We start from the raw sequence: 14,957 nt of genomic DNA, 5'->3' as shown, positions 1-14,957 counted from the left end.
AGCTGGGTCTGTAAGAACTGTGGCCATTTGGACATGCCAGGACGTTCCCGGGAGTCCTGGTTCTCCCCCAAGCTGTTCTGAGGACTTTAAGCAGGTTTGGCTCTCCCAGGCTCCTTCCCCTCTTCGGAGCCCCTTCCTGTCCCAGGGCACACGGTGAGCACGGGGAGCGCGGCACACGGAGCGGCCCCGGCTCCGTTTGACCCTCTGCAAGACACCGAGAGCGTAATTCCCGTGACGTGGAGCTGCAGGACAGGCTGTGGGACGGGAGGGCGGGGGATGGAGGCTCTGTCCGGGGCTGGCACGCAGGAGTGAATCGCAGCTTCCAGCGTTCGTCAGGGCTCCTGCCGATGGGGAGCGGGCGGGGGAGGAGCTGCTTGAAAAATTGCTATTCACAGAAATAGAAACTTCCTGCAGAAACACGTGTGCGTCGGTGACAAAAGCCCAGCTGGGAATTTCTCCCTGGCAGCAGGAGCGGTGGGAGGGGAAGGGGCTGGGGAGCATGAGGGGCTGAGGTGCAGGACTGGGGGTGCTGCCAGGGCCCTGACCTTGGCTCTGGGAGAAAACTCTGCTTTTTATCCAGAGAAAGCATCACTTGGCTCCATAGTCTCCAAACTGTCTTCAGGAGCAGGACCTGCCAGTGTGGCAGTGATGGGCTCCACACCCCCCATGCTGAGCTGTTCCCTCCAGCAGCACTTCCTTGGCCTCCTGTTTGGATGCTGCAGAGGGTGAGGAGGCCCTGGCACAGGTTGCCCAGAGAAGCTGTGGCTGCCCCATCCCTGGAAGTGTCCAAGGCCAGGTTGGATGGGGCTTGGAGCAACCTGGGCTAGTGGAAGGTGTCCCTGCCCATGGCAGGGGGTGGAACGGGATGAGCTTTAAGGTCCCTTCCAACCCAAAGCATTCCAGGAGTCTATGATTCCATGCTTCCCTAGCTGATTTCCATGGCAGGGTTGAGCCCATCCCGGCATTTTCTCTGCCTAATCTCTCCAGCCCCCTGAACTTCATCGTTAAGCAGCTATTATTAGTCTCATTTCTTGGCATAGCCAGGAGCTGTGTCAGAACCCACCAGCCTATTTATAGAGTGCTGTGAGCAGCTTTGTTACTTGTGTTAATTAGACTGATCCCTTCTGAAGCAAAGTAAAAGACTTTGAGAGCTCAAGTTTAGTCCCTGGGACAACATTCCCAAACTGTGGGGATCCAGGTAGCATCTCAGGCTGCTGGATGCCCTGACAGTCCTTAGCCCTCAGCACCAGGGAAAGTCTGCTCTGCTCAGTCTCCCTTGGGAATTTATGGAGGGGGATGGCACCAACCCTTGCCTGCAGGACTGAGCCCCATGAAACCCTGCAAGAGATGGGATGGAAGGGAAATAAAATAGCTTTTCCTATCTAGATAGGTTTTAATTTAGATAGGTTTTAATCTAGATAGATTTTAATCTAGATAGGTTTTAATCTAGATAATACTAGATTTAGATATGCAATATGTATTTAAAAAATTGATTAATCCTTTACTATGAAGGAAATGTAGTGAAATGGCATTATCTGGCTTTAAAATCACTGGAATCTCTGAGTCCTTTAACTTGAGAGCACTTTCTGTTTGCTTTGGGGCATAATTAGTCCCTACAAAGTTTTTTCCCTCTCATGAAGGCTTTTCTCTTTCCAGATCCCTGTAAGATAACCACAGTCAGCTGGGCTCTCACAGTGGGAAAATGCTTATGCTACTACATGGCAGATCATATGTTATCAGGGCAGGATAATTTTGTCAAAGAACAAGAGACGGGACAGGAAAAAAGCAGCACCCTGGAGCTAAAATAACTTTGGAAAGGCAAAAGTTGTCACACATTAAAGCCCAGTCCTCACTGCCTGCTGAAGCTTTGGCTCTCTGATGCTCCAAGACCAAGTGGCATCAGTGGCAGGGATCAATCAGCCCCTGGGGTAAGTTAATGGACAGAGATTAATCATGAAATCAGCACAGGAGCTGCAGGTTGTAAAATCCACCTTCACATCTGCAGTTCAACTGGGCTGATTTGCCTCACCAGTGTCTCCCACAGGGAATGGGGCAAATTCCCCGTGGTTTTGGTAAATCTGCCGCTTGCAAATGAAAGTGCTGCTGCCTCCCTGCCTGGCACTGGGAATAGGCATCTCTTGGACTGCAGAGTTTGTGGGATGCACTGCTGGAGATACCACCCATCATTCTGTATGTCCCCTGGCACGGTGGCTGCAGTGTCTGTGGCACCAGAGCCAGAGCTCGTGGGGAAACTGAGGCACGGAGGGAGGGCAGGTCCAAGCTCCAGCCAGGATTGCTGGGCACATCACTCCATGATCCCTGGCTCAATGGGTGATGCACAGGGGCTCAGAGGTGGGGTCTGCTGGGCAACACTTGGGACATGGCCTCTCCTGTGGGCACGGGCAGCCTTTTCCCCCTGGCCAGTGCTGGGGTGTTTGATCTCCAGGAGCTTTATTTAGTGATATCAAACCCTCCCCTGCTTCCCAGCTGCTTCATCACAGATTTAATCACATTCTACATGTTTGCTGGGGGGGGGGGGTGTTGCTAAAATGCTGGAGCAGGTTGTGAGTTCAGGGGGGTGACAGACAGATGAACACACTTTCAATCAAAACTACAGAATCACAGAATATGCCAAGTCGGAAGGGACTCACAAGGATCATGCAGTCCAACTCTTATCTCTGCACAGGACCATCCCCAAGAGTCATACCACGTACCTGAGAGGACCATCCAAACTCTCCTGGAGCTCTGTCAGCCTTGGTGCTGTGCCCACTGCCCTGGGGAGCCTGGTCAGTGCCCAACCACCCTCTGGGGGAAGAACTTTTTTCCAATACCCAACCTAAACCTCCCCTGACACAGCTCCAGGCCATTCCCTGGGGTTCTATCCCTGGTCCCCCCAGAGCAGAGCTCTGCCCCTCTGCCCCTCCTAAGGAAGTTGTAACTGCAGTGAGGTCTCCCCTCAGCCTCCTCTTCTCCAGCTGAACACACCAAGTGCCCTCAGTGTCCTCACACGGCTTCAAATCAAGGCCCTTCAAATTCTCCTTGTCCAGTGCAGCCCCATTCATGAAGGGGGCTTCTGGATGTGGCCGTGCAGACAGTGACCCCACACCCCTCTTTCGGTGCCCCTGAGCCCACCAAATGCTGCACACCAGCAAAGCCCTGTTTCCTCCTGGCTCCATCATCCCATCGGGATGCCCACAGGAAAAGGCAGCTCCCTGGTGCAGGGCCCTGCAGCTCCCATCAGTCGCAGCTCCCCTGGGCTTTTTGTAACTCAACAGATAGAGCTCTGAGAAATGTCACTTCTCTCCACTGCTGTCATTTCTCTCCAATGGCTTGTCAATGTGACACCACCGAGGCTGTGGCTGCCCCATCCCTGGAAGGGTCCAAGGCCAAGTTGGACAGGCTTTGGAGCAACCTGGGCTAGTGGAAGGTGTCCCTGCCCATGGCAGGGGGTGGGATGAGATGAACCTTAAGGTCCCTTGCAACCCAACCCATTCTGTGATTTATGATTCTATGAGGTTGTCTGGAACACCAGGAGACCTTGATGGATGTGATTTTGTTCCCTGGCTCAGGGGATGCTACAGGAAAGGCCTCCTGTCTGAGCACTGCACAGGAGGGATGGGAAGAGCCTTGTGTCCTGGGAAAAGGCTGGGTTTGAGCCCTGAGGGAGGTTTTCCCTCTTCTAGCTGGAAGGCCACCTTCAGCATCAGGTTTTTGAGTTAAATGCATCCTTCTGTGGGGCTTCAGCTTCCCTGCAAGGGCCATATCCATGCGGGACTCTCCTGGCACATGGTTGGGTGATGGACCCATCAGCCCAGGGTCCTTCTGCTTCCCACGAGTGCGGCGAGGACCATCTCTCCGCCGAGTTTCGGTGTCGCTCCATGGAAACAGCAGCTGCAGGATCTGACGCTGTCAGCAGATGCCAGCAAAGAGCCGCTCTGCAGCCACCGGGGGCTGCCGTGGGCTGGGGGTGGCCGGAGCCCCCGACCCTCAGCGCTGGGGCACCTTCTGCCCCAACCCACCCATCCGGCTGGGGCACAAACCCCTGCGGGGAGCTGGAGGAGCTCGCTGGGGCTTTGCCACCAGCTGAGAACCCCACACTCAGCTCACAAATCGGAGCACCTGCAGCTGCTGCAAAACTGGTGGCACCAACCAGAGAAATGAGGGACGGGGTGACCCTCTGGCCCATCTCACCAGGCATGGCTTTGTGCCTCAGAGCCCCAGACCAGCCCCCATGGGGGACGGGGGACACGCTGCCCCTGGCCTGGCCACTGCCTGCTCAGCCCCTTGGTTATCAGAGTCACAGAGTGCTTTGGGTTGGGAATGACCTCAAAAACCACCTAGTCCAACCCCCCTGCCGTGGGCAGGGACCCTTCCACTAGATCAGGTTGCTCAAAGTCCCACCCAGCCTGGCCTTGATGTCCCAACAACGGGGCATCCACATCTTTTCTGGGCAACCTGGTCCCGTGTCTCACCACCCTCGTCGGAAAAAAATTCCTTGTCTATCTGGCTTAAGGGGACACTGGAGAGGAATCCTCACCGCTTCTCACTGCTCGGTTATTCTGGGCGCTGGGCTGGCCCCAGCCCGGGTTTTTGGGGGGCGGTGTCCAGCAGGATCCTCCCACATGCCCTGACTTTCTGCTCAGCACCACGGGCACAAACCCCACCCTCCCTTTAAACCACCTTCCCCTTCCTCACCAGATTCCTCCTCTGAGGTCTCGGGAGGCGCCTGGTGCTCCCTCCCGGCTTGGCAGGCAGCCGTGACACTGCTGCTCCACAACAAGAGCTATTTTTACCCGCTAATGCATGCACGCTCCCCGGCTCAGCCTCCTGCCCTCCCCGTGCCCAGCACCATCCCTGGTTCCTGGCTGGGTCCCCGCTGCAGCTGGGACCAGGCTCTGCTTGTGTCCCCAAGCACCCCACGGCCGGGGGGATGCAGGAGGGGCCCCTTCCCTTCATTCGTGTGCATCATTTCTGTGGACCCCATCCACTGCTCCGGGAAAAGCTCTTTTTCCAGCCTGACAAGTAGCTGGAACTCGTTTTATAGGAGGATATATACATATAAATGTAGTCCATCCTATTTCCCCTTTGTCCCCTGCTATTTCCCCCTTCCCCATGGGCTTTTCAGGTCTCTTGAGCGAGCTCAGGGCTGCCCAGGGGATCAGCACTGCCCCTTAGCCAGGTCTTTTTGACAGTCAGGGAAGGGTGTTGGACCTAGAAAAGCCTCAGTTCCTTGGACTCGAGGGCCAGGCAGGGTCTGTGAGCACTCCCCATCCTTTCCCAGGCTGCTGGACCCCTTGTGTCTCAAGGGGATCCACCACAGCCCCGAGCCCTGGGGTGCTGCCAGCCACGGGACACACGCTGCCCATTTCAGTGCTGCTTTTAAGGGTTCCCTAAACCAAGCATCAGGGCTCCAGGAAGGCTGAGCATGGGGGTCCCTCTGTATTCCAGGGTGAATGCTCCAGGCACGAGCCCTCAGGGAGCTTGTACAGAGACCAGAGGGGCTGCAGAAGGGGAATGGGGGGCATCACCCCTGCTGTGAGCTCTCCATCCAGGTCATGGCATCTCCAAAGGAGCCCCCCCAGCACAAGAGGGAAGCCAGTGGAAGGACACCCTGAACATCGCCCGCTGCCCCAGGCTGGCCCCTGTTCACCTCTGATACAGCCCTTTGCTCCTCTCCAAAGGGAGGTTTTAATTTACCCTCTTGGCTGGCGAAACCCTATCCCGAGCAATTCCCCAGCCGTTCCTCCGAATCGCAGTAACTACCTCATTACTTTGATATTAATAGAATTCATATGGCCTGGAGAAGATAATTGAAATTAGCCCCGCGCCGGCGGCGAGGGGGAGCGGAGGGGGTGGTCTGTGCCAGCCCTGACCCCCGGCCGGATCCCGGCCTCCAGAGCGGGTCCTGGGGCCAGCAGTGCCCACGGGGCTGCAGCTCTGCCAGTTCCAGTCCCAGGGATGAAGTACTGCCTGCGGTTTGCCCACTGGTACCAGAAGTGGGAAGCAGGATGGAGCCCATCCCGGTGTCCATCGGGCTTCTCAGAGTCAGACCAGGAGGATGCCCTGCCCTTGCTCTCAAGCCACTGACTCTCTTGTTGTACCCTGCCTTGTCCCCTACTCCAGGCCAGGTCATCCAGCAACCCCCACCAGCACCATGGGGCCATTCCCATCTTTTCGGGGTAGGAAAAAAAAAGAAAAAAAAAATTCATTATTTCCAGAGGCACAAAGGCAGCCCTGTGAACGGCTGTCTCAGGCCGTGCTGGGCCCGGTGCTGCCCGACGGAGCCGTCCCGCTGCCCCTCCGGCCCCGGGTCCCTCCGGCTCCCGCCCCACCTGCTCCCCGTCAGATGGGAGGTGACCCCGACAAAGGCTGGGGCAGCGTCTGCCACCCTTGGGCTTTGCCCTGACACGTGTCTCCTTAACCTCTTCCTTGGGACCAGCTGCTACCAGGGGACCCTCCTTTGTGGCCCCGGCGAGTGGCAGACGAGTCTCCCCATCTGGCCGGCGAGGCCTCGTCTGTTGGAGACCCCCTGCCCCGGCTTATAACGGCATTAACCTCCCCCTGCACCCTGCCCCGCTCCCACCCCCTCAACTGCCACCAGGTCCCCATGGGGACATCGGCTTAGGGACAGGCTGCATCCCACAGGGCCTTGTCACATCTCTCACCCACCCCTGGCACCTCACGGGGACCCAGGGACCCCTGCCTGCACCTCTGACCCTGCCTGCACCTCTGACCCTGCCTGTGGATATCCCTGCCTGCACCTCTTGCCTTGTCTGTTTGAATAGACAAGGCAGGACAAGGCAGGATGAGGAATTTGCCTCCAGGGGCTTCAAAGGATCCCCGCACACCTGTGGCTGCAGGTGGGCTCAGTCCAGCCTCGCCTCCCACGGCACTGGGGCTCAGGACCAGGAGCCCCAGCACGGGGTCTCCATGCCAACTCACTGCCATTCCATATCTTTGCCACTTGTTTGGTCCAGCACTGAGCTCCCGCGGGAGCTGGGCAATGCTGGGGCACCCCAGGATGCCTGGCAGGTACAGAACCATCTGTGATGGGATGAGAGGAGCAGCAGTGTGCAGAGTCAGGCCCTGGAGCAGGTTAGGTGAGGGAACAGGATAGTGAGAGGATTAATCAGGTGAAGGAGCCGAGGTAGAGGCTGGCATTCCCTGACTGCCTGGCCAGCAGAGTCCCCAGGCCAGGACATGAAGAGGAGAGACCCCACCATCGCCACCACCTCCCTCTCCAGCCATCCCCCAGGAGGCCTTATCTGCTGCTAATGCTTTGCAGGAGCCTCCCTCCCCAAAGCTTGTGGGATTGGCAAGACGCTCTGAGCCTGCATTTGCTCCAAATGGATTGTATCAGGGGGAGAACAAAGCACTGGAGACTTTTCAAAGCGAAGTTGCGATCGAAGCCCACGGGGGAGGCAGCCGGTCCCCTCTGGCATTACCTCACTGGGGACTCAGTGGGGTCCAGGCCCAGCCCCAAAGCCCACCAGGCAGTGGCTGGTGCCCCTCAGCTCTCCCTCCCAGCCCTGGCTGTGCCATCCCAGAGTGCTGGCCAGGCAGGGGTCATTCAAAAAGTGCTGGCCAGAAGACAACGGCTCCATTTTCACCAAAAAATGTTCTGCTGCAAAAATCTGGCCTTGCTCCAGCTGCAAATGAAAAAATTAGGTTGGCCTTTTTTTTTTTTTCTTTCCCTGCTGCAAAGTTTCTTGGAAAGCTGGTGTGGGTCAGGCTCTGGAGCAAACACTGGCCATGGCACCGTGCCCTTGCCTGCTTCTCTCCCCATCCCTGGTGCAGGCAGCTCCAGGCAGCACAGCTGGCAGAACTTGGTTTTGTCCTCCAACACCTCAAGAACTTGGTGAAAAAAAGGCAAATATTCTCTCCTCTGTTGATCTGAGCATAAATTGCAGTCACAGTGTCAAGGGGTGTTAACGTGGAACTTCCCCTGCCCAGCCTGTGCTCCAAACCCATCGGAAGAGAAGAATGAAGGGGCTGCCAGGACTGACCCAGGGCATAACAGCCATGTGTTGCATGAAGCAGAGTGTGCTCAGTGCCCGTGGTGAGGTGTCCCCAAGGGAGCACTGGCATGCAGGGAACTGTGTTTGTCAGGAAGGGCTGGAGGAGAAGAAGGAACTGTGTGGGCACAGCAAGGAATAAGACCAAAAAGTCATGTTGGCTTGGCTTCCCCTCCGATGTGCAGAAAAGATGGTGTCAGCAGTGAGTCAGCTCCGGGAGGTATGTGAAATCATAATGGAAGTATGCTGAGAAAACAGCAAAATCCCACCAAAAAAAAAACAAAAAAAGGAAAATGTGGGGGGAAAATATCCCAACAACCCTCAAATAAAAGCAACAGTGCTGGGACAGATCCTGGAGCCTCAGCACTGGGCACAGACATGAAAAACAAGGGGTTTAGCAACTGGATGCACTTCAGGGTGCAATGGGATAACTGCAGGACTGCATCAGGGATGGGGAAAAGGAAAACAAGCCCAGGAGCAGTGGCTCTCTGCTGCAGGACAGCCCCAGGGCACAACATGGCCCTGCAGCATCTGTCCCCACAGTGGTGAGATCCCAGAGACTCTCCCAGTGCATTCCCAACCCACAAGAAATATCACAGCCACGAGGGCTCCTTTGGACAAGTGTCTTTGAATATCTGGGGAAACAATACAGCTGCCCAAGGCCAGGCTCTGTGAAGTGCCTGATTCACACACCATCACATCAGGAACTACAGAATCATTTGTGCCAGATTAGCAGGAGGGACAGGGGCAGGCTCCAACATCCCCATGACCACAGGGAGAGAGATGCAGAGCAATTGAGCAGCCTCCTGGAGAAGGATTGGGGTGGTTCCCTGAGAACCAGAGTAGAAAGACATGGGAAAATCAAGGAGAATGTCACGAATTCAGAAACTCAAAGGAAAACGAGGTCTGTGTGTCCTGTGGGGAGATGCTGTGAGGGGAGAGCAGCATGGAGGAGACAGTGCTGGACAGTGGGGGGATGGGGACAGGAGTCCTGCCCATCACTGCTGGGGATCACAACCAACCCCAGCCTTCCAGCCCCCCTGGAAAGCCCCGGACACCTGGCTGAGGAGGGGAGCTGGGATCAAAGGCTGGGATGTTGACAGTCCCGGTGCAAATGCAGAGAAACACGAGAGCCAAAAGATCCAAGCAGCAGCAGAATGGCAGGAGAGTGAACTTTGCCTGGGTGTCCATGTAAACAGGGCTGTGAAACCTTCCCCTGCACACTGGACAAGGCCAGAGGGGTTGGGAAAAGCCCGATGAAACCTCAGTGGTGACATAAACCCAGACCATTCACACCAGGGAGGGCCTCGGGCTGCTGCCCCATCACAGCACCACCATGAGCTACATCAGGTGAGATCAGGTCACAGCTGGGGACAGGAACTCATCCATGGAGACACAAGCCTCCCTTGTCCTCTGGACGCCCTGCAGCATCCCCATGGAAGTGTGAGCTGGGCACCAAACCACAGCTGCAGAGTCCCAGGTGGGAACAGGAGCTCAGTGCTGGGAGCCAAACGAGTGTGAAACAGCAACAAAAATCTACTATTTTGTTATTGTAAGTAAATCAAATAATCCATCCAGTTCAATGTGCCCTTCAAAGAGTGTCCACTGGACACTGAGATGCTGCTCAGAAGGGCTGACATATTCCCAGCACTTCCCTCCGGAGGTGGACACTGGCCACAACTCCTGGAATGGGCAAAGCCCTTGGCAGAGCTGTGGCTTGGTGCTGGATCCTCACTGGGCTCCTCAAGGCTGGAACCTGCCTCCAAAGAGCTAAAAGCAGTGTTGGAAATGCCCAAAAGGATGCAGAATAGGGAGGCAGGACAGGTCTTCCTCTGGTGGCTGGAGCTCCTGTGTTACCATCTGTGACAGATTTCCCCTCCAAACTGTCCTGGCCCCACAGAGCTCTTTGCCCTCAACAGGGAGGATGAACAAAGAGGTTTTACATAATCCCACATGATCTGCATAAAGCATGGCCCCAAAACCTGCTGCTCTCACCCACCATGGCACAAGGAGTTCCTGGATGTTTCTCTCTCTGCTCAGCCTGAATCCTATTCCCTGGCCGTGCATCGCAGCCAGGGAATCCTTCACTGAGAGCTCTGCCAGCCCCCTGGGCATGGATACCCACATCCCAGCATGTTTGGGAGTGCTGCCAGAGGCACCCACACCCGGAGGGGAAGCTCTTGCTCCTTGCTGAACACCACATGGTCAGCCGGGGAGAGACCAAGCATGAAAGCATGTGGAGACATTTTCATGGGGACCCTCTGGGTGTGCCACAATTCCCATGGCTCATCCTGAAAGGTCCACATCTCCACTCCCCCCATCACCTCCATCCCACCTCCAGGGAAGGAAAATCCTGCTGGAGCTCCAGTGCTGAGCTTTAGCCAGAGCTGAGCATTTCAGAACCACAAAATTCAGCCACCTCGAGCCGAGAAGAAAAAAAACCCATCCCTTGGTGATTGCTGGTTCTGCTTAAAAATACAAAAGCAAAGCAAAAATCAAGCTTCAGCAGTCCCTGCTGCCAGTGGCTGTGATGCAGTGCCTGGTTGCTATGACCAGATGTGTTTGGAGGGCTGGGAATGGCTGGGAATGGCACATCCCTTCACCTCACTGCTATCCATGATGACAACTGTGAGAGGGACACCATGCAGCTGACTGTAATGGTGCCACGTGGAAGTGGCCAGGCACAAAAGCAGCTCTTTCACCAAAAATCACCCCAAAGGAAGAGTCCAACTCACAGCACCCAGCTGGGCATCACCTTAGGTTGCAGCAGGACGGGCACAAGCAGAGCCAGCAGCATCTCAGCATCTACAACCGTCTCCAATAATATCACCCCTAGGCTCCAAAATGTTGAGGATGAAATAAATATAGCTCAAAGGAGGCTCAGAGATCGAAGGGAAGTGGCCATTATCAACCCTCCATCTGCAGTAAAGAGCCAGCCATGTCCGGCACTCTGGATCTAATGGGTTTTTAATATTCTCGTGGCACGCACTGTGGTGTATATGGTAAGAGACACTTGGAGGTCTTGCATGAGCACCAGTACTCGGGGGGTTGCTCACAGAGTTCAGGCTTTTCCTTTCCTTGCCAGCTGCCTTGTAGTTGTAGATGTTTCAATTATTCTGTCAAGCTGCATATTCCAAATTAAGGCCAGAGAAGTGTCTCTGTCTCATATAGAAAGAAAGGGAAAAAATATATCCCTAAAAGGAAAAGAAATGAACTCAGAAATTAATAAGGCTGATTGACAATGCTGCTTTGGAAACTCTGGTACCATATGGCATCCTTGAATGGCTGCAGTGCTGTTAGGATGGAGCTGACCAGCTGGAGAGTTACTGTGGGTTGTTTGTAATTGTAATAATGGATATCAGATGGCTGGTGTGGAGCAGTTTATAAATGAGAACAGACAATGAGCCGCACTGTTTGTCAGGAAATCATTGCTGATATGGGCTTTGTGCTACCCACCACTCCCGGGTGGAGCTGCCTGCTCCCAGGGCACCCCGTGCTGCCCGTTGGTCTGGCTCCAGCCGGGAAGGGCCCGATCCTGGGGCAGGTACTGCACCGGCCACCCAGGAGGGTGGTCCGGCCACGAGAACCGGCAATAAAACTCCTCTCCCTCCTGGTACTTTGGGCAGAGCCCCAGATGCCACTGGGAGATGCCAGCAAGGCTGATGTCCTTCTGCAAAAGACGTGACGTGGGGCCAAGGGGCCTCTCTGAGGAAGCCAAAGCAATGGGGACCCAGCCGGGATCCGCCACAGCCTCTGGAGCCAGCCAGGCTCGTGGGGGGCTCGGGTGCTGACACTTCCAGATTGGTTTTTGTGCTGAGCAGCCAGAAAAATCATGGCATTTCAGAATTTGCCAGTTAATGGATTTTATTTTTTTTTTTAAGTCAGTAACAGTGAAATCCATTATTTCAGTTTCTGCTGATCTCCAGCTCTACAGTTTATCACATAAAGCGAAGCCTGAGTTTGGAATGAAAATGTCACATTCTTGCCCCATTGTCTTTTCCAAAGTGAAATTCCATCCAAATTAACACGGGACATTTCATGGCCCAGCTGAAATGTCCCCTGTGCTCCAGCTGAAGCCACCCTGTGCCACATGGCCTGGAAGCCTGGGCCAGTGAGCTCCAGCCCGGGGGCTCCGAGGCAGGAGATGGCTGGGAGAGGAGGCTGCATTCAAGGCTTAGATACTACAATTATTTTTAATTCCTTAGTGGTCCTGGATTATTTTTTATCCTAAATCTTATTTAAAAAGCCCATGACCAAACTGGATTGTGCACATTCCCCTGGAACCTGAAGCCCCCGTGCTGGGGGTACCTATCAACAGCCAGTTGGGGATGTGGCAGGGCAGGACGAGCACACCCACGTGTCCTTTCACACTCAGGCCCAAACACAGCTGGGTGCTCTAGCTGGTCTTATTTTGGGATGGAAGGAGTCCTGGCACTGCTGGGTTTCTCCCTGCTCAGCTCCAGGCTGAGGGCATCTCCTGTGCTGGGGCCAGAGAGCGGTGGGTGCTCCCAGACTGGCCGGCGGGCAGCAGGGAGAGCTTTCTAGGAAAGCAATCTCTGTGGGAAGGCAGCCAAGACTGGAGCTGGGGCCATGGCATGTGTCAAGCACCAGGCAGACATGCCCCTCTGCAGGGCATCTCCACAGCCTGGAAACACTCCTACCTCTCTGACTGGCTGCACAGAGCCATCGTGGGTGCTGTGGGGGTGATTGGGGACCCCCCACCCGGGACACTGGGTGCCCTGTGCCATCCTGCTGCTGTGTCCAGGGTGCAAAGGAAGGGTGGGCAGAGGTGCTGGCTGTGGAAGGGCACAGCCTGTGGGGGTTGTACCCAACTCAACACTCTTGGCAAAACCCCTCCCTCAGCTCCATCATCCTCGCTACCAGCAACAGAATTGCTGCTCTCTGATTTTGTTTGGATAAGATATTAAATATTTAATATATTTTAACATATTTTTATATATTCATATTTATATGTTTTCTATATATTCTTATTTAAAGTTTTCTTTTATACTATTCTTCTGTAGTATAGAAACATTTCTTAGAAACCCCAGGGTGCACAAGTCCTCACACAAGTCTTGGTTAAGCTGGAAACAGGCAGGGCAAAGTGATTAAAATCCATGATAGAAATCAGCAGGCTGGAAGACTTGCTCTAATCCATCACCCCTAAACGAGCTCTGTGCTTAATTCTCTGAAGAAATAGGGAGTCCTACTCCCAGTTCTGAGAACATCCCTGTTTATACTGGGACACAGCTCTTCCTCCAAAGTCCAGTATTTCTTTTTTTCCAGTTCAGAGAGGATTATTTGAGTCTGCTTACTCGCAGCCTTGGTTTCTAGGCTTTCATATAAAATATGAGTTACTCATTCATTTTAATAGCAGAGATTCAAGGTTGGTCTTATATATGTCAACCACTACTTAGGGAAAATTGGCATTCCATCACCATGCACCAAACATCATAATGAAGTTTGAATTTGTAAGGGGATGCTGAGGTGCAGTGCAGACACAAGATATGGGAGTGTTTTGGACACCCCCTCTGGAGCTGGACCTGTTCTGGGAAGCAGAAGAGCTGTTGGCATCCCCCAGACTGATCTGTCGTGTCCCATCCCATATCCCCACACACCTCCCACTGACCAGACCACATCCTTCCACTTTTAGCCTGAAGTTGTCAATTGATAGGAAAACTCTCCTGCTTTCTTCAGCTCAACTTTGGCTGACCTCATCAGCAACCTGAACTAATTGAAGGAGGAGAAGTGGGAGAACATCCCCACAGTCCTTCTTGAGGGGGCAATTGCTGTCAAAGCGTGTTGGTCACATCACCCAGCCCTGATCCCATCACCCAGCCCTGATCCCATCACCCAGCCCTGATCCCACCACCAACCCTGATCCCATCACCCAGCCATGATCCCATCACCAACCCTGATCCCATCACCCAGCCCTGATCCCATCAGCCAGCCCTGATCCCATCACCCAGCCCTGGTCCCCAGCAATGAGCTGCAGGTCCCCGTGTGACTTTGTCAGGGCAGATGCATTGCTTACCACTCACTATCACCTTTTCAATCACCTTCACTGCAAGCCCTGACAAGCACTGTCAGCAATTTAAACGCAAGGAAGATTAGATTTCAAAAGAAAGAGGTGTTCAATGTGAATCCCTACTCAAACACACTAGTTTTTATGGCACGACCATTCTGGAAACTCTGAGCACCCCGGGCTGGGTGCAGCCCTTCAAGCATCCTTTAGTTCATGTGGTTTAGCGAGCTCAGCTTGGCTTCACATGGCTTTTGGGGTGTCACCCGTTTAATCAGCCCCCATCACCCCCCGTGCCCGTGGAGGAGCCCCTCTGGCAGCCACGCTGGCATCACCGTTGGGTTTTGTTTTACAGGGGTAATAGAGCCTACCCACATCCTCCCGGGCCGGCCCACCCCGGCTCCCACCCACGCTCTGCCGGCGTTAATGGGTTTACTTTGCCGTGCCGGCGTTAATGGGTTTACTTTGCCGTGCCTGGCAGGTAACAGCCTCCCAAAGCCGGTGTCACTTTGTCATCCCCGGCAGCTGCAGGGCGGGCGAGTGGCAGGTGGCAGCCCCGTGTCCCCTCGGTGTTTGTGTGAGCTCTGTGTCCTGGAGGGCTGCATTCGGGGTTCCTGCCTCTCCACTCCCATCCCCAGCCCCAGTGGCTCCCCATGCCCCTCTCTCCCCTTCCATGGGAGGCCGGAAAAATCCCTAAGAGTCTGCTGGAGGGAGCTGAAAATCCAGCTGAGCCCCAGGGTGGGCACACGGTGGCTGTGAGGGCCCCCACGCAGCCACACCAACCCGAAAGCCTCGGTGAGCAGCAGGGTGGGACGAGGGCACCCACAGCCAGAGGAGAGATCAGGAGGGGATGAACACCACAGAGGATGAACACCACAGAGCTGTCCCCAGCTGGGAGGAAGAGGATGAAAGTACTGAAC

At 54.8% G+C, this 14,957-nt stretch overlaps 1 protein-coding gene across 1 annotated transcript in view; it reads right to left on the bottom strand.

Moving 5' to 3' along the window:
- Positions 1-746: 746 nt before the first annotated feature.
- The window catches only part of PXMP4 (peroxisomal membrane protein 4), a 131,123-nt gene continuing 116,912 nt past the window's right edge, over positions 747-14,957 (bottom strand). Inside the window, exon 5 of the transcript XR_007907035.1 lies at positions 747-818. The gene's annotated coding sequence lies outside the window, so the exon portion shown is untranslated. The remainder of the gene's footprint in view (positions 819-14,957) is intronic.

Source organism: Manacus candei, unplaced genomic scaffold (assembly GCF_025592945.1).
Source record: "Manacus candei isolate 608988 ecotype Guabito, Panama unplaced genomic scaffold, ASM2559294v1 h1tg000057l, whole genome shotgun sequence".
In the NCBI taxonomy this organism is placed as follows: Eukaryota; Metazoa; Chordata; class Aves; order Passeriformes; family Pipridae; genus Manacus; species Manacus candei.
This window is presented reverse-complemented; position numbering and strand designations above follow the sequence as displayed.